The 20069-nt window shown below is 32.8% G+C and overlaps 1 protein-coding gene across 7 annotated transcripts in view; it reads left to right on the forward strand.

Annotated features, from left to right (window-relative positions):
* EPHA6 (EPH receptor A6) overlaps positions 1 to 20069 on the forward strand; it is an 881667-nt gene that overhangs the window by 74730 nt on the left and 786868 nt on the right. The gene's annotated exons all lie outside the window — the stretch shown is intronic.

A 20069-nucleotide genomic window follows, 5' to 3' on the forward strand; every position in this document is an offset into this window, starting at 1 on the left:
ATGAGAATATACATGATTTGTTTTTTGTTAATATTTTCTATTTTTTCAAAGTTGTTTAAAATATGTATACATTTCTTTTGTTATAAAAATAAACATTTACTAAATGCATATTTTATTTGTGTAAAATTTATGTTTTATTAAATTATTAAATTATAATAAATAAATAATTATAATAATCATTCATTATATATAATATATAAAATTATATAACATATAATATGATTATATGTTATATAATAAATAATTATAATAATAATTAAATTATTAAATTATAATTACTGTGTAAATTTTAAATGATTTAATGTGGCTCAGTGTGGATAAATATTTTCCCAATAATCAAAAATTAGAAGTGCTAGCAGAGAATCATCTCACAGTACCTTTGAAAGTCACAGTTAATACATAAAATTGACATATATTAGATATATGCAGAAAAACACTTTAAAATCAATTACATGTTTAAATTAGAGGAAGAATAAGCAGAATCAATAGATAACTAAGAGATGTTATTTATAACTGATATTTCCAAAGAAGGAAAGTCCGTTTCAATTCAAATGGTAGAAGTTGTGATTTATAGAAAAAAATAATTGTCCATGTTTATATGTGTTCCTAATTTGTCCTTTCATTCATTTATGTATCCTTCCTTCTATCCATCCCATCCATCCAGCAGCTATTTATTAAAAGCTAATTTTCTTGTTGCTAAAACTAAAATAAGTAGCAAAGGGATGGGCCTTTCCCTTAAACCCAGTAATGAGAGACAGACATTAATCAAATAAGTAAGTATAAAATAGCAAACATAAACATAAGTTTTGTAAAAGAGAGATGCAGTAGAGTTTAAAATAAGGGATTTAATCTAGTCAAGAAAATAGAAAAAAAATGGGCTTCTCTAAACGGCTATATAGAAGGGAGACAAAGGAAAACTATGTACTAAGAAGAGAAAAGATGGAAAGAAAATATTTCTTAGGAAGTGGGAACAGAAGTTGCAGGGAGCATTAGAAGAAATGTGTGAAGTCTCATATAATTGTAGATGAGAGAGAGAGAGAGAGAGAGAGAGAGAGAGAGAGAGAGAGAGAAAGAGAGGTGTCAAGCAAGAAGAGATAGAAGGTGAAAGAGAAAGTAGACATATTAACAAGCAAGGCCTTATTGAATGCAGGTAGAATAGTGGCAAAGCTTCACCCCAGGGACTGGTAACTTAAGAGACTGATTTCAATGCAGTAATTTGTGTATATGACAACTAGAACCTATAAGAACTAATGTCACTGAATATTATTACATATTCCCCACTTATGATATATCCATCTAGATATGTAAGTTTATAACATTCCAATACTGTTTTTTTTCTATGAACTATTATTTATATGATAGTTTCCAATGGCTTTTTAAGCTTTAAAATTTCTAAGCACCCAATTATAATCCTTTACCAGAGAGAAGGAATCAAATTTGAATGGTGAAAAACATATAAAGTGAATAGTCACAAATATTGTCTACCATTGTACTAGTTTATTCTCAGCATTTAACTTTAATTGGAAGCACAGAATAGACAGTCAATGACTATTAGGTGAAGTGAAAAACTGAAAATGTTGATTAGTTATTTTGAATATTAGCATTATTATAGAAAAATGCATTTTAAAAAATTCACTTACAGAGCACTTAACATATTATTAGCATTGTACTTGGCTTAATTGATATATTATCTATCAAGTTTAAGACTTTTTAGGATTATATTTTGATTTCACTGAAAATCCAAAAAACAGGTAGAAGCAGATAAAACTTCAGTGGAAAAGTATGAATGTTGCTATATTTCTTTATTTCATTAAAGATACTTTTCCAATATTTTGCGTTACTTATAAAAGTAATTCAAATAAAAATCCATGAACATAATGCTAGATACAAAATCAATATATAAATTCAATTTTATTTCTATATACTATTAAACAAAAAATTAAAACATATTTTCAATAACATCAAAGACACAAATACAAATACTACATGATCTTTTAGTCAGATGTGGAATCTAAAGCAATTCATCTTATGGAAGTAGAGAGTAGATTATCAATGACCAGAGTCTGGGAGGGTATAGGATAGGGAATGATAAGGAAAGATTGGTCAATGGGTATAAAATTACAGTTAGGAAGAAAAAGTTCTAGTGTTTTATTGCATAGTAGTGTGACTATGTTAACAATATTGTATTGTATATTTCAAAATAGCTACAAGTGAAGATTTTTAAATATTCTCACCACAAAGAAATGATAAATGCGTGAGGTGATAGATATGTTAAATACTCTGATTTGTTTATTATGCAACATAACTGCCTCATAAATATGTAAAATTATTGTGTCAATCAAAACCAAAATAAAAACACACAAATACTTTAAAATAAAGTATCACAAATCTAATAAAAGATGTGTTACAATTGTACATTGAAAACTATGAATAATCTTTAAAGAAAATGACATAAAAATGGAAAGATGAACATGTTCACAGATTGGAAGAATTACTATTATGTACTAGTGAAATTTCTCAAAATACCCTATGGATTCAATGAATGCAACCCAAAGAAATGTGTCAACTAGTTTATCTTTGTGTTTTGCCCTTTTTGGCAAAATGAACTGAAATTGGATATAACCTAAAATTAATCATTTTAAAATGAACAATTCAATGTCACTTAGTACATCCCCAATATTGAAGGAAAGGAAGACAACTACCACCACTATCTAGTTTCGAAATATTTTCATTACCCCAAAAGGAAACCCCATACCCATTAAGCAGTTGCTCCCCATCCTTCCTTTCCCCCTAACCTCTGGCAAAGACTAATCTACTTTCTGTCTCTATAGATTCACCTAATCTGTATATTTCATATAAGGGGAATTATATAATATGTGACCTTTTGTGTTTGTTTTCTTTGACTTAGCATAATATTTTTGAGTTTCATTCATGTTGTAGCAAGTATTAGTACTTTGTTCCTTTTTAGGGTTGAATACTATTCCATTGTATGTATTAATATATACCACAGATTGACCATTCATCCATAATGAACGTTTGGGCTATTTGTACCTTTTGGTTACTGTTAATTGTGCTATTATAAGCATACATCTGCCTGTATTTGTTTGAGTACCTGTTTTAATTATTTTGGGTATGTACTTAGGAGGGGAGTTGCTTGGCCATATCTAAGTTCTGTATTCTACTTTTTGTGAAACCATAAAACTGTTTTCCATAGCAACTGAGCCATTTTATATTTTCACCAGCAGTGTACCAAGGGTTCCAACTCTTTCACATCCTCACCAATGCTTATTATTTTCCATTTGGATACTTGTTTTGTGTATATGTACTAATTGGAAAGCCAATTCTAAAATTTTATGAAATTTCAAAGACTAGACAAGGAAATTTGAAAGAAGAATAACAATACCGAGACATTTATAGCACAAAATATCAAAACATATTATAATGCTATAATTAGCACAGTGTGATATTATTGCAAAGATAGACAAATTGACTAGTGGAAAAGACTAGAAAATTTAAAAACAGACCTACCATGTATTAGGTGACCTGATTTACAGCAAGGTGAGAAAAATATTTTTTTTAATAAATGGTTCTGGAGTCAGTAGGATATCCACATAGAAAAAAAAGTATATCTTGACCCCTTACACCATACACAGATATCAATGCCAAATGAATAGGAGCTCAAATGTGAAACATAAAATTATAAAGCCTTTAAAAGAAATCTTCATGAGTATTGAATAGGCAACATATTTATTAATGGAACCCAAAAAAAGAAAAGACATTAAAAATATAAATTGAACTATATTAACAATATTTACTATTGAACTATATTAATATTGAAGACTTTTTTGTTGAAAGAAACTATTAGAATGGTAAAAGACAGCTTACAAGTTGTAAGAAGATATTTGCAATACAATTGTCTGAAAAAGGATTCATATTCAAAATGTATAAAGAAATCCTGCAAACTAACAAGAAGACAGTTGATAGAAAAAAAATGGAAAAGATTTGACTGGGTATTAGAGAAAGGAAGACAGCCAAATTGTCAATGGACATATGAAAAGGTGCTTAATTTCTTTAAAATTTGTCAAAAATAAAATTTGATATATAGAAAGATTGATAGATATATGATTTTAAAAAGTACACTAGAATGTTAATTATGATATCTGTGGGATGGGTATGAGACTATTCATTGTAAATTTCCTTAAGCTCTTTTTGTTTGAAAATTGTTATAGCAGACATGTTGGAATAATAGTAAAAATAGAATGAGTTTTCAATATGCACATAACAAAGTGGCTAAAATGAAAAGAAAATGTCAAATTTCAGAAAGGATATAGAGCAAGTGGAGCACTCATAAACTACTGGTGAATGTGAACATTGGTATAATTACTTCCGAAAACTGGCAATATCTATTAAATCTTAACACACATATTCCTTGCAACCTTGCAGTCCTTCCTCTAGATATATGCACAGGAGAATTGTCTACACATTTATAAAGAGACATAGATACATGTACCAATCAACAGTAAAATAGGTAAATAGTAGTCTAGACACAAAAAGAAATACTGTAAAGCAAAGGAATTGGGGAAAAAAAGTATGTCTTTATGCAGTATTATGCAATTTCACCAATACATTCTTGAACAAAAGAAACCGAAACCAGGGAGTGCATACTGTGTGATTCCATGCATGTAAGAGTCAAAACAGGCAAAGGCAGTCAGGGTATTGGCGACTGGAGGGAGCCAGAAATAGGGCTGCTAAGATGCTGGTCATATGCTGTTTTTGATGTGGATGACAACCACATGGATGTATTTGATTTGAGAAAAATTCATTGATCTGTGTAATTAGCCACACACTTTGTTCTGTACCTGGGGAGAGACTCCCTTTTTATTTGTTCTGTGGTCTCTGATTCTGCTCTTGAGAAACTTTTTTCTTATCAATAACCACAACTGAAGTGGGCCTTAGAGGGAGAATTACTCTTGTGAGATGCACAGGTTTCATAGTCTATTGATACAGTTTTGAAGGCCCATAGATTGCTTTAGAGTTGAAAAGATTTGCTCATTGCAGAACTGTATCATTTATTTGGAAGTAAAATTTTCTTTAACAAACTTAATAGGCTTTGGTCTGTTTCATGTTTGACTAAGAAACTACAGCCAATGATCTCATATAGACAGATGACACACAAAGGATGGGAGAATGTACACACATACCCCTATGCTTTGGCCCAAAGGTGACACATCACTTCTTACTGTGCATTGACCGTGGTGTGCACATGACACTGACATAATTGGGGGTCAGATATGGAGGGAAATTCCTACAATAATTAGCAATCATTATTGTCTGGATAACAACTGCTCAAATATCAGAATCTTCTTTTAATTCTAGAATTCATGAAGTTTTCTTGGTTGTTTTTTTGTCTTCAAAAACATTCATAAATATTATCCTTTCATATATTCCATTATCTTACTCCATGAGATAAATGTTGAAAATTTTCAGTCTATTCCCTGTATTTCTTAACAGATTTTTGGTAATTTTTAATTCTTTTGTTCCTTATAGGTAAATCAGGATAAATTACATAATATATTTCAATGTATATTCCAATTTATTTCTTTTTCCTTTTTTTTTTTTGAGACCGAGTCTCACTCTGTCACTCTGGGTAGAGTATAGTGGAGTCATCATAGCTCACCGCAATCTCAAACTCTTGGGTTCAAGATATCCTCCTTCCTCAACTTCCCAAGTAGCTGGGACTACAGGTGCACATCATCATGCCTGGTTAAGTTTTATATTTTTTGTACAGACGGTGTCTCGCTCTTGCTCAGACTGGTCTTGAACTCCTGGCCTCAAGCAATCCTTCCACCTTGGCCTCCCAGAGTGCTAGGATTATAGGCATGAGCCACTGCGCCCAGCTTATTCTAATTTATTAGTTACTTTTTGTCCAATCTAGTGTTTAGCATGGTCTGATTTTTTTAAAGCAATATCCATGTGCTATACAGTCTATATTTTTTCCATATATACATTTACATATTTATGTGGCATGTGACTGTGTATATGTGTATACACACACACACATACCATCACATGTCATATTACATTGTTTCAGTCATGTTGGACCACATATATGGTGCTGGTCCCATAAGATTATAATGGAGCTGAAATTCCTATCACCTAGTGACTTTGTAGCCATCATAATGTCATAGTGGCATGCATTACTCACATGTTTGTGGTGATACTGATATGAACAAACCTACTGCTAGTCTTATAAAAAGTGTAGCACATATAATTATGCAGTGCATAGTACTTGATAACAGTAATAAATGAGTACATTGCTGGTTTATGTATTATACTATACTTTTAATCATTATTTTAGAGTGTACTCCTACTTATTTTTTTAAAAGTTTACTGTCAAATAGTATGCCATGTTACGCCTGCAGTAGCCCCATGCATTTTGTGTTTATGGCGCCTTTGGTGGCATTATTTTCTCTTGTGTTGATTTGATTTTGTATGGTTTTGGTCATCATGGCCCCTAAGCATAATGTCCATGGCCAGTATTACCAGTAAGAGACCATATGGAATGATTGACCCAAAAACAAAATTAAAAGTGATTAAGGACTAGAAATGTGGAAAAGCAGTGAAGGTTATGGGTCATCAGCCAGGCATGTCCCATTCCACCATAGACATAATCTTGGAGAACAAGAACAAAGTGTCAGAAGATAATAAAGGGTCTACTTCATTGAAGGCAATGAGACTAACAAAAATTTCATTAGAGCCTATATTAAACATTAAAGTAACTTCTGACGACCTGGATTGAAGACCAGGCACAGCAGTGTATCCTTCTCAGCACTGGGACAATCATGACCAAAGCAAAAAACTTGTATCTGATGTTGAAAGAAAAGGCTGGATCCCACTACAATGATGAATTTACAGCTAGCTCTGGTGGTTTAAATGATTCAAGAATCATTATTCATCTCATAATGTGAAAGTTAGTGTTGAGTCTGTGAGCACTGATGTGAAGGCAGCTGAAGAATTTTTGGAAACTATAGATAAGCAGATTGTGGAAGAAAATTACTTGCCAGAGCAAACCTTCAATATGGATGAAACCTCCCTCTTCTGGAAACAGATGTCTGAAAGGATTTTCATCCATAATGAGGCCGAGTCAATGCCAGGTTTCAACACTTTTAAAGACAGAATAACAGCCTTGCTTGGGGCAGTCTTGCAGGCAACAAATTGAATTTGTTTGTGATCTGGCACTGGGTCTTCAAACGTAATAAGCACACACTGCCAGTGTACTACAGGAGCAATAAAAGGTCATGGATGACCCGCCTCCTCTCCCAGGATGCCCCCCGAATTGTTGTGTCAGTGAAATGGAGAAGTGCTGTTTGGAGAGTAACATACCTTTCAAGATTTTCCTTATTGTTGATGGTGTTCTCACACATCCTCCTTTTATTGGTGGTGATCCTCATCCCAGTGTCAATGGGGTCTTTCTCCCTTCACATACCAGCTCTTTGATCCAAACCAATGGATCGAAGAGTTATAGCAATTTTAAGGCCTATTACCTTAAAGGGACCATTGCCTAGGCTACTGCTGCAACTGAGGAAGACACTGATGCAATTCTGGAAGGATTACAACATCTATGACTGTGTCAGAAACCTTGTGTGGGCTTGAGGTGATGTCACGAAGGAGTGTATGGATGGCATATGGAAGAAGACAGTCAAGCAATTTGCCCATGATTTCAAAGAATCTGCCAAGGATGAGGCAAAAATCAACAAGGCTGTGGATTAGATGCCAGACATTTTTAACCTAGGTGTGGATGAGGATGCTATTGAGGAGCTCCTACAGGTGGTTCCTGAGGAATTGACTACTAAGGAGTTATTGGAACTGGAACAGGAATGCATAGCTGAATAAGAGGCAAGAGGAAAAGAAACTGAAGGAGAAGAAAAGGAACTCTCAGTGAAATTCATATTGAGAATTTCAACAGGAGCTATTGCAGACTTCAATAAGCACCTTAAAAATTTGAAAACATGGACCCCAACATGGTGCATGATCTGCTTACAAGCAAGTCTGTAATTAAAAAAAGAAATAAACTGAGTAAACCAACATGGACAAATTTCTGAATACAGTGACACTTTCTTAAGAGAAGCATCAGGCAGGTCCTCAAGAAAGTATTCCAGAAGAAGGCATTGTTGTTGCAGGAGATTACAGCCCCAGACATGTTTTTGTCTTTGAAGACCTTCCAGTAGCACAAGATATAGAGGTGAAAGACACTGATATTCATGATCCTGACCCTGTGCAGGCCTTGTTTCTTAGTTTTTAACAAAAACTTTAAAAAGTAAAAATAATTAAAGGTAGAAAAATATTATATTAATAAAATAAGGATAGAAAGAAAATATTTTTGTATCTATGCCATGTGTTTGTGCTTTAAGCTAAGTGTTATTATAAGAGTCAAAAAGTTAAAAAAAATTAAAATGTTTATAAAGTAAAAAAGTTATGGTAAGTTAAGATTAATTTTTATTAAAGACAAAATATTATTTATAAATTTAATTTAGCTTAAGTGTACAGTGTTTATAAAGTCTACATTAGTGTACGTAATGTCCTAGGCCTTCACATTCACCCACAACTCACTCACTGACTTACCCAGAGCAACTGCCAGTCCTGCAAGCTCCATTCATGGTAATACTCTCTATAGGTGTATCATTTCTTATCTTTTATTCTGTATTTTGACTGTATGTTTTGTATGTTTAGATATGCTTAGATACACAAATATTTACCATTGTGTTACAATTGCCTACAGTAATATGCTATATAGTTTTGTAGCCTAGCAGCAATAGGCTATGCCATATAGTCTAGGTGTGTAGTAGGCTAGACTGTCTAGGTTTGTGAGTACTCTCAGATGTACACAAAATGATGAAATCACTTAACAATGTATTTCTCAGAATGTTTCACTATTGTTAAGCAATGCATGACTGTATATATAAATTTCTAATATTTCTGGTTGCTTCTTTTTGCTATCTTCTCCTTTTTGTATCATTTCACTCTATCCCTCTCAGCTTTATTTTTATTATTTTTGTAAAGTAGGTTTTGTATCATTAACAACTGAAATATACTTATTAATCGTTTTAGACTATCTTGGGAAATTGCTTTCATCCCTGTTTACTTTGTTTCATTTATTAATTTTATTTGCTCCCTTCTCTAATCTTAAATTTATTTTATTCCTTGTTACCAAACTAAGTTTGCAGATTGCTCAGCACATGTTTGCTTATTGTTACTTTCAAATGTTGAAGCAGAAAATGAAATGGTATAAAAAGTCTAGCTGAAAGTAGTAAGCCTGGCCCCTGTCTTCAGTCTCATGTGAATAATTTTTAGTTCTTTGCCCTGCCGGAGGAGTTAAAGCTCCCAGCCAAGAGCCTTGGTCTTGCATTCAGACGAAAGTCTCAGCAGGCCTGTGACATCAAGTCTCCCCATTGCTTTGCATTTGTGTTACTTTTCTTCTAAGGAATTTTTACTTTGTTTTTATTCTTGCTATGTTATTTTGATTTTTAAGTTTTACATTTTATCATCTTTTCTCTTTTTAAAATCTCAGAATATTATGGAGGTACAAATGTTTTGCTTACATAAATTGCTTTTGTACAGTTTGAATCAAAGTATGCCCATGCCCCAGATACTGTGCATTATACCTGTTAGGTGTGATATTACCCATCCCCTGCTTTCCCCTCCCACCTGTTTGATTTCCAATTAATGTTATTTCCGTATGTGCACATAAGTATTGATCAATTAGTTCCAGTTTAATGGTGAGTACATTTGATGTTTGTTTTAGCAAGGAATTATGACATCACTTTGGGAAATTAAGCATAACAAAAATTAAGACGCTTACCTGTTGAATATAGAGGGTCTTTTATATACCTGTTCATTTTTGTAAATTTTTCATTTAGCTCTTCAGTTTGAACAGTGCAATCAATGTGTTTAAATTTTTAGAGCCAGCCCATTTGTAAAAAGGCATTCAAGATTATACTTTTTAAAAAAGTGTGTGAACAATACTCTGCCCTTAGTTATTTAAAAAACTACCACAAAATTAAAATAGCTATTTTTTCCAAATATCATTATAGCACTTCAGGAAAAAAATGATTATGAAAAGATGGTTCAGTTCTATTGCAATAAAAATAGTATGATATTTAGAAATATATTTTATTGTCATTCTCCACTAAGGTTTTCACAAATGCCAGTACACTGTCAATAGTTTTTACAAGCAAGCATCCATTGGCATTCAATGCCAGTTACCTATTATATTTTATGTGTTTTATACCAATCTTTAGGTAAACACACACACACACACACACACACACACACACACACACACACACACGAGTTTATCAAGGTTCTTGATGCCACCTAGTGATATTGCTGTTTTTATTAGCAGACCAAATTTCTTCTTAGAGCAGCTGTTACTCACTGTCTTACTCACTTTCAAGTAGATCTTGGTGAATGCTAGCACCTGACCACATTGGGTAAAGACAGAAGGCAAGCTAACCTTTGCTTTTATCTCTTTGTGTCTACCCTTATGAAGCAGAGAGGATATTATTCAATCATTAATGTATCTTTATGTATTATCATTCTTAGGCCAGCCCCTCTGTTCAGAGACTTACTCTGTTCAGTAATACAGGCTGCATCCAGTGTCCTCAAAATATGCTCTTCTGTAGTTTGTTCTTTCTGTATAATACTAAATGTGTCATTTGTCCCTGAGAATATGTTAACAAATATAAACAGAAAATCTAATGCAGCTACTTATATAGAGAAAACAGCAAAATAAAAGGGATAAGGTGCTAATTTAAAATTAAAATATCAATTCATTCAAGGAAAAGGTTTGTGTAAATTTTTTCCAGATGGTTTCCAAAATTAATAGATATTTATGAGTGTGTTGATCGACAATGTGAATGATGTAATGGAAATCTTCCAAGCAAATCTTGGCATTTTAGAATGTATGAAATTGATAATTTCTTCCTTTGCCTATGGAACGTGTACTATGAGGGAATGGACTAGTCCTCATCAGTGAACTATCTAATGCTACCTTTTAGTGCCAGACAGTCATCAAGGTGAAACATTTTATCCCTCAATGAATAATTTTTTAACTCTAAAGTCTTAAGATTTTAAAACCTAAAAATGAATAAAAAGGAAAATATTGATTTTGTAATGTTTTATGTTACCTCGGTTTTAAGAAATCAATGTTGTTGCAGTTATCTATTTTAAAGTAAATATTGCTGGAGAAAGAAAACATCTATTGAAGCTAGATGCATCTAATAATGCATGCTGTAACACTTAACTAGAACAATGTCTGGAAACAAGGAAATACAGCATTTATATGTTTTATCTTTTAATATTCATTATCCAAACTATTTTAAAAATATTAAAGCAATAAACTTTGCCTACACAATTATTTTGAATATTTGTGGTATGACATAAATATTTTTATGTGGAGCCATGCTAAGGATAAGAAACAGATTTATATTGAAGTGGGAAGGACATAGCTAATAGAAGAAATCTGTCTTAGCATAAACAATAGATGAGGACAGTTTATGAGCTCAGCAATAATTTCCTGCTTTCATTTCCTTATTCCAACTACCACTTATCTCATTTGGGATCAAAACTATCACTCAAAAATTTGAAATATTCTTTTATTCCCAGTGTTTTCCCATTCACAAATTACTTAAATAAAATGTACAGCCAATGAATCTGTACATACACATGTAAGAAATGTAATTTGTAGATAATTTCAGTAACCCATTATGACTAGTTAAAACTATAACCTAATGAGGAATTATTATATGTTTCATATATACTATGTATGTATTGGTTTACCACAGCTTCTGTGAAAAATGACCACAAACTAGTTGGCTTAAAACAATAGGAATTTATTGCTGCACAGTCTTGCAGACCAGTAGTCTGAAATAAGGTATTGGCAAAACCATGCCAACTCTGAAGGCTTAGGAAAGGATCCTCCCTTGTGCCTTCCAAGCATCTCCTATTTCCCCACTATCCTTGGGATCCTTGGTGTATAGCTGCATCTCTTTGCCCCCATCTTCACATGTCCATCCTCCTTCTGTGTGCATCTGTGTCTTCACATAGCCTTCTTATAAGGACACCAGTCATTGGAATTGGGGCTTACCCTACTTCATCATGATATTAATATTAACTTATTAATAATTATATCTGCAAAGACTTTATTTCAAATTAGGCCATATTTACCAGTTGTAGGGAAACCTGAAATTTTGGGGAAAACCACTCAACCTAGTACATGTCATTAATTTTCATAATGATATAAAATTCATACTCTTTTAAGGTAGAGTAATGTGACAATCGATTACATAGGCTGATTTAATATGAAGTCAGGACTTTAGCGTCCATCTCTTTCTTCAGTGTTAACACCTGACATTCTGAGTAAGCTTATTCTAATCAAGGAGTACTTGGTATAAACAGGACATTGAATCCTGCTAGCTTTATCAATCTACTGATCTTTTTGTAAGTAATCGAAATAATTGCATTTGTCACATGCCTCAACAAAGAAAAAAAATAATGATCAGTCGTAACTTCTCTCAGTCTCAGTTAATGTTTCACACTCACTGAACTAACAAGGAGGAAGGTATTAATGCAATGAGATGACTATGCATGTTGTTGTTATCTGTTTTGCAAAATCCCATAGAGGAGAGATATCACATATGTAATTTGGAGGAAAATGTAAAAGCTACTGTCTGTTTAATTAAAATTCACATATAATGAATTAAATATTATTCTTGCATTTATGTCTTTTTTAATCCCTGTTGCTTATATTACTTCAAATGAAATTAAATGATATTGAAAAATCATCAGAATATCACTGAAAATATTCTGAAACTCATGAGTATGGAGGGCTGACTGGTAAATGGGGATGGAAAGAGAAGGTGCTTCTGAGGCATGGAGACTAGCTATGATAGCAAGTGTGGAAAGAAATGTTGGGTTTTGGAAATTCTTTGTTATCTACAGAACGTTACAGAATAAGAAACTTTACATGGAGTGTTTTTGCCACAGAAATGGGTTCTGGCATGTGCCAATGCGATTAAGTACCCTATTCATCTCCGTCAGTCATGGCCCTTCAAAGACTGATTTCAAAGAATTGCTTGTTATGAAAGGGAAGACATGAGGAAACATTTGAAAGAACAAATGATTAATGGCATCATTACTGAGTCCTGTAGCTATTATGCAAAACCTACAGTGTTTTTGTGAAAAAAATGGAAACAACTAGAATATCTATGGATTGCCTCATTCTGAATCTTTGACCCAAAATGTATTAACATAACAGGCCACAGGTTGAAGATAAACTTGATTTTCCAGCTAGATAGAAAGTGGTGGTCTATCAGGTACAATGTAAACTACTCTAGTGATGGACACACAAAAACCCCTGACTTCAGCATTATGCATGTTAAAAAAAATTGTACCCCGCCTTATATTTTGAAATAAAAAATAAAATACTATTGTATTAAAAATGTGATCATTATTAGTTCTAGTTACATATTTGGCTGGGAGTGGAAAGAACTAACATCATTTTTATTGCATTAATTATGAAATATGGAGATAATATATTAATAGAAATGGAAACTCATGAAGAATAAGACCTTCAGTAATAACAGATCTTTATTAAATATGAAATATCTGATTTCATTAAGTACTAATTTTGACAATTGATATCTCTGACATTTCACTTTGACATTCTTGTTATATTTTTATTGTGAAGGTACACTCTTGCAAATTCAGGGGTTCAGCTTGTGATTATCTTTCCAACTTTTTTTAAGAACAACTTTAGTAAATCATAGGTAAGTTCAAAATTCATGTTCTTTTGTTATATGAGTTCTGTTATGGAACCAGTGCAGCATAGAAAGCTCAAAATATCAACAAACCCCCATGAGATATCACTTAACTTCACTGAGAATGGCTTTTAATCAAAAACTCCCCAAGCAACTAATGCTGGTGTAGATGCAGAAAGATAGGAACACTCGTACACTCTTGATGGGACTGCAAACTAGTATAACCTCTATGGAAAGGAGTATGGAGATACCTCAAAGAACTAAAAATAGAACTAACATTTGATCCAGTAATCCCAATACTGTGTATTTACCTAAGGGGGAAAAAAAGACATTATATAAAAAAGACATCTGCACTCGAACATTTATAGCAGCACAATTCACAATTGCAAAGTTGTGGAAACAACCTAAGTGCCCATCAATACATGAGTGGATTAATAAAATGTGGTATATGTATATCATGGAGTATTACTCAGCCATTAAAAAAATAGTGAACTAATACCTCTTATATTAACCTGGATGGAACTGGTAACCATTCTTTGAAGTATCACAAGAATGGAGACACAAACACCACATGTACTCACCACTAAATTGGAACTAATTGATTAACTCTTATGAGCATATATATAAATAACATTCATCAGAAATCAAGCAGGAGTGTGGGGGGAGAAGGAGATGGGTAAATTCACACCTAACAGGTATAATGCACACTAGGGGATGAACACATTTATAAATTCGACTGAAACAATACAAAAGCAATTTATGTCACCAAAACATTTGTACCCCCATGATTTTCTAAAATCTAAAAAAAAAAAGATGAAAGTAACATGCATAAATGAATAATCAAGTGTTTGGGAAGGATGGCTAATGAATGCTCAGTACATCTATGGTTTGAGAAGTTCCAGTCTCATGATTTTATCTTGAAAATAAGCTATGTGTGCACTCTGAAACCAAGGTGGATAATGATAAGCTGAAAACTGTAGTGGAAGCAAATCCATCTCAACCTACACATGAATAAGCAGCAAGGTTAGATGTTACTATTCCAACAATACTGAACCATTTGAAAAAAATCGTCAAGGTAAAGAAGCTGGACAGATGCGTTCCACATGAATTAAATGAACGTCAGAAGAAAAATCGTCTTGCAGCTTGCCTTTCATTGCTGTCACGAAGGCGAACAATTTCTACACCGTATTGTGATGTGTGATGAAAAATGGATTATTTTTGACAATTGCAAGCATTTAACACAGTGGTTGAATAAAGACAAAGTGCTGAAATACAGTGCAAAACAGAATATTCATCAATAAAAGCTAATGGTGTTATTTGGTGGTCCACTACAACTTCATGAAACCTAGTCAATTGATTATAGCCAATGTCTACTGCAACCAATTGGACAAAATGATGAGGATACTTGTGATTAAGGAGCTGAGATTGGTCAATAGAGACAGACTAATCTTCTTGCAAGACAACACTGGGCCACCTTTTGTATAAACAATGCTGCTCAAACTGCAGCAGCTGGACTTGGAAACTATCATCTACCATATTTATCAGACCTTGCAGCAACTGACTTCCACTTCTACCAGGGTTTGGACCACTTCTTACAAGGATAAATATTCCATTCTCGACAAGCTGTGGAAAATGCCTTTCAGGATTTCATCGCCACTCGCTCTCCAGGCTTCTATACTGCTGTCATAAACAAGCTACCGTTAAGATGGCAAAACTGTGTTGATATTGTAGGCACATACTTTGATTAATTGCATTGATTCTTGTTTGATATAGAATAAACCACAATTTTGATTCAAAATTGGACATTTCATATGTAATGACCTAAATAGTTTTTATTTTTTTTTCAATTTATGGGACTCCCAGCAGCCAGAAGATTCTGAAACTCTCTGCCATGAGTACCTTAAGTTAATCCAACGATAGTCATGTGGCTAACAGCAAGTATACCCATTTGAGCATACTAATAAGGAAATAGAACATATATTGGCTATCAAGAATAGGAAAAACAATAGGTAGATTTATATATTCAGGCTCAGGAGGATAGCCATGGCTAACTGAAAAAATGTATTTCAGGACTGTATGTATAATATGACCTTATTTTTGTAAAAACAATACTTATAAAAATTATTGGCATTATATATGTATGAACAATATACATGCAATCATGGAAAAGTATTTTGTGTCTTCTAATTGGTTATACTATGTTAATCTGATTACTTTTGGGATTCAGAATTGGATTGAGGGGACTCTAGGAAAAGATGATATTTATTTTTTTAGTTTATATTTTTTAAAAAGTAATAGAATTATGGATGATATTTACATTCATTCTTATGCTTTTATAATAAATAAGGAAAATGTTTCAACTCTTAAAAAGGGATATAATCATTAAAATCTTGGTTGTCATGATAGGCAGAATAAAAATAAAACCACAATTTATAACATACAATGAAGGAACAAGTCTTCTGTGTTACCAAATGGATGAAAATAATGTCTTGGTCCTTAGGTGAAAAATGAGAGAAGGGTGTGTTATAAAATTCCTATTGCCAACAAGAACAAGGAAGATCCCAGCTGCATTTACTTAGTGAGATCCTACAAGTGTAATTATGGTTTTTCCCAGTTTCATTTTCTTAGTGAGATCCTGCAAGTGGAATTATGGTTTTTAAGACTTTTCAGGTCGCCACTAATCATTTTTTAACAAGTCATAGAAATGGTAGTATTAGAAACTATTTGTATATGACTAATGTTATGCATGAATGTGTATATTCTGCCAAACAGCTATTAAATATGTGGAATATGTAGAACCAAAAGCAATGCTAAACATTGTCCTGGAAAATACTTTTTAACTATTGTACTTCCAAATAAAGTGTAGGGACTTAAAGATATCACTCTGGCTTACTACAGAAGGTGAGGATAATTATGCCAATGTCACAAAACTTATTGCTAATTAGATATGTCAGCATATTACGAATTAGAAAGACAGTACAAGGAGTACAAAGGACAGACAATTCAGAAGTATTATACTAGGACGGTGGAGACTGCTTGGCATTCTTTAACATCATTGCTGCCTTGTCAAGAGTGAGCACACTTACTTTTGAGTAGATATTTGGACAAAAGTTATTTTTAAAGCAGTCTACCAGTCTTAACTAGCCAGGACAACAAAAACCTCCCTAGTTAATTCAAAGAGAGGGAATTTAAAACATGAAATTTATTCCAAAATACTAGAAGGATGGAGGAGTAAAAGGATGTGAATGTATTGACACATAAAGATTAATTATGACAGGAAACTACTATTACCCCTAGGGCTAGAGGGGCAAAAGGAAAGTTATCACCCAGAGCCCCATGACGGCGGAATTCTGCCTCAGTTACTACTGCTGTTGAAACTACTGATGCTCCATTTTTCAGCAAGACTGAAGCTGCTAGACTTATCTAAGCTATTGCTTGGAGTCCAAGTCTCAGTTGCTACTGCTGGAGCCAGAGCCAGTGAGCACTCTGCTGCTGAGGCTACTGTGCTAGCCTTGCCTCTGCTGCCTCTGCCAGAAGCAGAAGAGGAGGAAAAAAAAATGCCTTTTCTCCTCCTGCTTTTAATTTCCCACCAGTGTCTCTTATTGACAGGACTTAACTGGAAGTCAGGTAGCTTTGGAGTCTGCAAAATTCCAGCTACTAATTGTATTCATTTATTCAACAAGCATATATTGAGCATCTACCATGTGCCAAATATATGTTTAAGCCTTGGGGACTCAAAAGTGAACAGAACAAAGAAAGCTTCTGCCTTCATGGTGCTCACATTTTAGCAGAGAGAGAAAGAAAATAATTACATGTAGGAATTCTTATAAAATAGTGTGATAAGGACTAAGGAGAAATAAAGTAGTGAGATGAAAGTGATTGGTAGTGAAATGGCACTGGAGTTGGGATCTCACTGATAAAGTAATGTTTGAGGAAAACTGTAAAGAAAACGGATGGTGAGCCATCTATCTGGGTATGTGTGGAAGAGAGTTCTTGGGAGATGTGTCACCTGGTGCAAAGCTCTTCAAGCTTGGATGATTGGCAAGTATGAGGGAAAACACAGGAGTCAGCATGGCTGGGGCAGAGGGAACAAGGGCAAGAGTGGCTTCATTGAGCACAAAGACATGCAAGTCCCCTGCTCTGGGAACTAATTTGAATTTATGATGGGAGATTTAACTTACAGATCAGTATTGTTAAGCTATTTTTTCTTGGAAAATCACATTAAAAATGTGTAATTTTTATTTTAAATAAAATGAGATATGGAGTGGTTGATTCTGATTTAAATATCAGAAGAGTGTTGTTCTTTTTATGGGATAGTTGAATTGTTCTACTGCTTAGAAATTTTCAAAATATCCATTAAGTATTTCCCCCCCAAATTATCATCATAACTTCTTAGTATTTTAATAACCTTTCTTACACTTTTAGAGAAATAATTAAGAAGATGCTGTGTAATAAAAGTTTTATTGAGGTTCATTTTATTAAAGTTAATTTATTTTAGTCTCAGATTGTCTTTCTTATGTTAAGTTTATATAAATTAAAATAATTTCTAATGGTATATTGTGATAATCTCTTGGTGAGGAAAGAAATTTGACGAGTTTTTTGTTGTTGTTTTTTGGGGGTTTTTTTTTTGGTGAGAGGGCTCTTTACAGTTTGATTTTTCAAAGATATCCAAATGGGGACAGTTTAGTTTTATCATCACAGTGCATAGTCTTAAATATAATTTATAAAATGTCAAAAATTGCCCGGTGGCCATTTGGATATGTAATTTTAGTACACACTTTTTAGAACAAATAGCTTTCAACTTACTTTGCATATGCCAATAAATGTATAACTGGAAGTAAATTCAGATTATAGCCAAATAAGAACAAGTTTCTCTAGCAAATTAGGAGATTTATACAAAGTATGAAATCTGAAGAATTGGTGTGTATGATGACACAGGAAATATGACACAGGAAATCAGATCTACACTGATCCCTCATCACAGTCATTGACTGACTTAAATGGAGCAAGTACTGTGGCTTATCAGTACATTAAAATTTAGGCATGCTTAGGATAAGTATTCTAAAAACATAGATTAAAAATAGATTAAAATTCAGATTCAAATTCTCAAAGAGAATTTCAATCTATTGCATTAGTAACAACCCATTTAATTCAGATATTCTGTGGACCATTCTTTGAAAAACACTGTTCAGATGGCATCACAGATATTTGTGGATTGTCAGAATTCCAGCACTGATGATACTTCTAAATTTGATGTACAAGATGGTGATATGCATGAAGCTTCCAGAAAATAAGGAAATTAGCTATAAAAATATACAGCTATTATGTAACCATAATAATTAAAAAATAAAATTTGAAAATGTTTAAAAAAAGAAAATCAGCTATCAAAGAAATTAAAACTATATTTCACTTGTCAAATTAAAATTGTAAACAGACAACACTGACAAAAGACCTGGAATTAATGTCTTTATTCATGCTGATTGCCATTGTATATATTATAAAGCAAATATATTCCAGAAAGCATAAAACCAAAAATATTAGTCATGTATTCTTTCCAGGCATTACTGTTTATGAGAGTCTTGCTAAGGGAATGCAAAATGTACATGTGACATGTGTTTAAGATGTTAATTGCATAGTCATTTAAAATTTCAATGAAAAATGGCTTTAGAATTCAAAGCACATTCTTCAGTGAACATATTTATGATACTGCAAATAGAATTTCACTAAATTATAGATGTTTTCTGTGACTTGGGTCTATGAAAAACTCCAAGTTATTAAGATCTTTCCTCCTCTATGAAATATAGTCTTATTTCATAGCAATATTTTGTTTTAAAATTCTTCAAAAACTATTTTAGGTAGAATACAAAATATTCTTCCTTTGTTTTACTTTTTTTTGCTTATAATTTTAATGTTCAGAATTATTAATCTGAGCATGCAGTTTCTCACTCCATGGCACTTGGTTTAGTCATCTAGCATCCTGAATTTATCTAATTATGTGTAAAAATACAGATTTAAAAAATCATAGGGAATATTATTATATCTTTCTGTAAAGGAAATAAATATGAAATTAAAGGTTATCAAGGTTATCTAAACAAAACTAAGTATTTAACAATTTTGTAGCACTGGATTCCAGAATGGTAAATGTACGTACCTGTACTAAAATATCTCAGATGTCTTGTCACTTGTAGGAAAATGTGTAACTGTATAAAAAGCTTGAAACTTATGAAAACTATTAGTTATTTTCATAAGGTT

This window comes from Microcebus murinus, chromosome 1 (assembly GCF_040939455.1).
Source record: "Microcebus murinus isolate Inina chromosome 1, M.murinus_Inina_mat1.0, whole genome shotgun sequence".
In the NCBI taxonomy this organism is placed as follows: Eukaryota; Metazoa; Chordata; class Mammalia; order Primates; family Cheirogaleidae; genus Microcebus; species Microcebus murinus.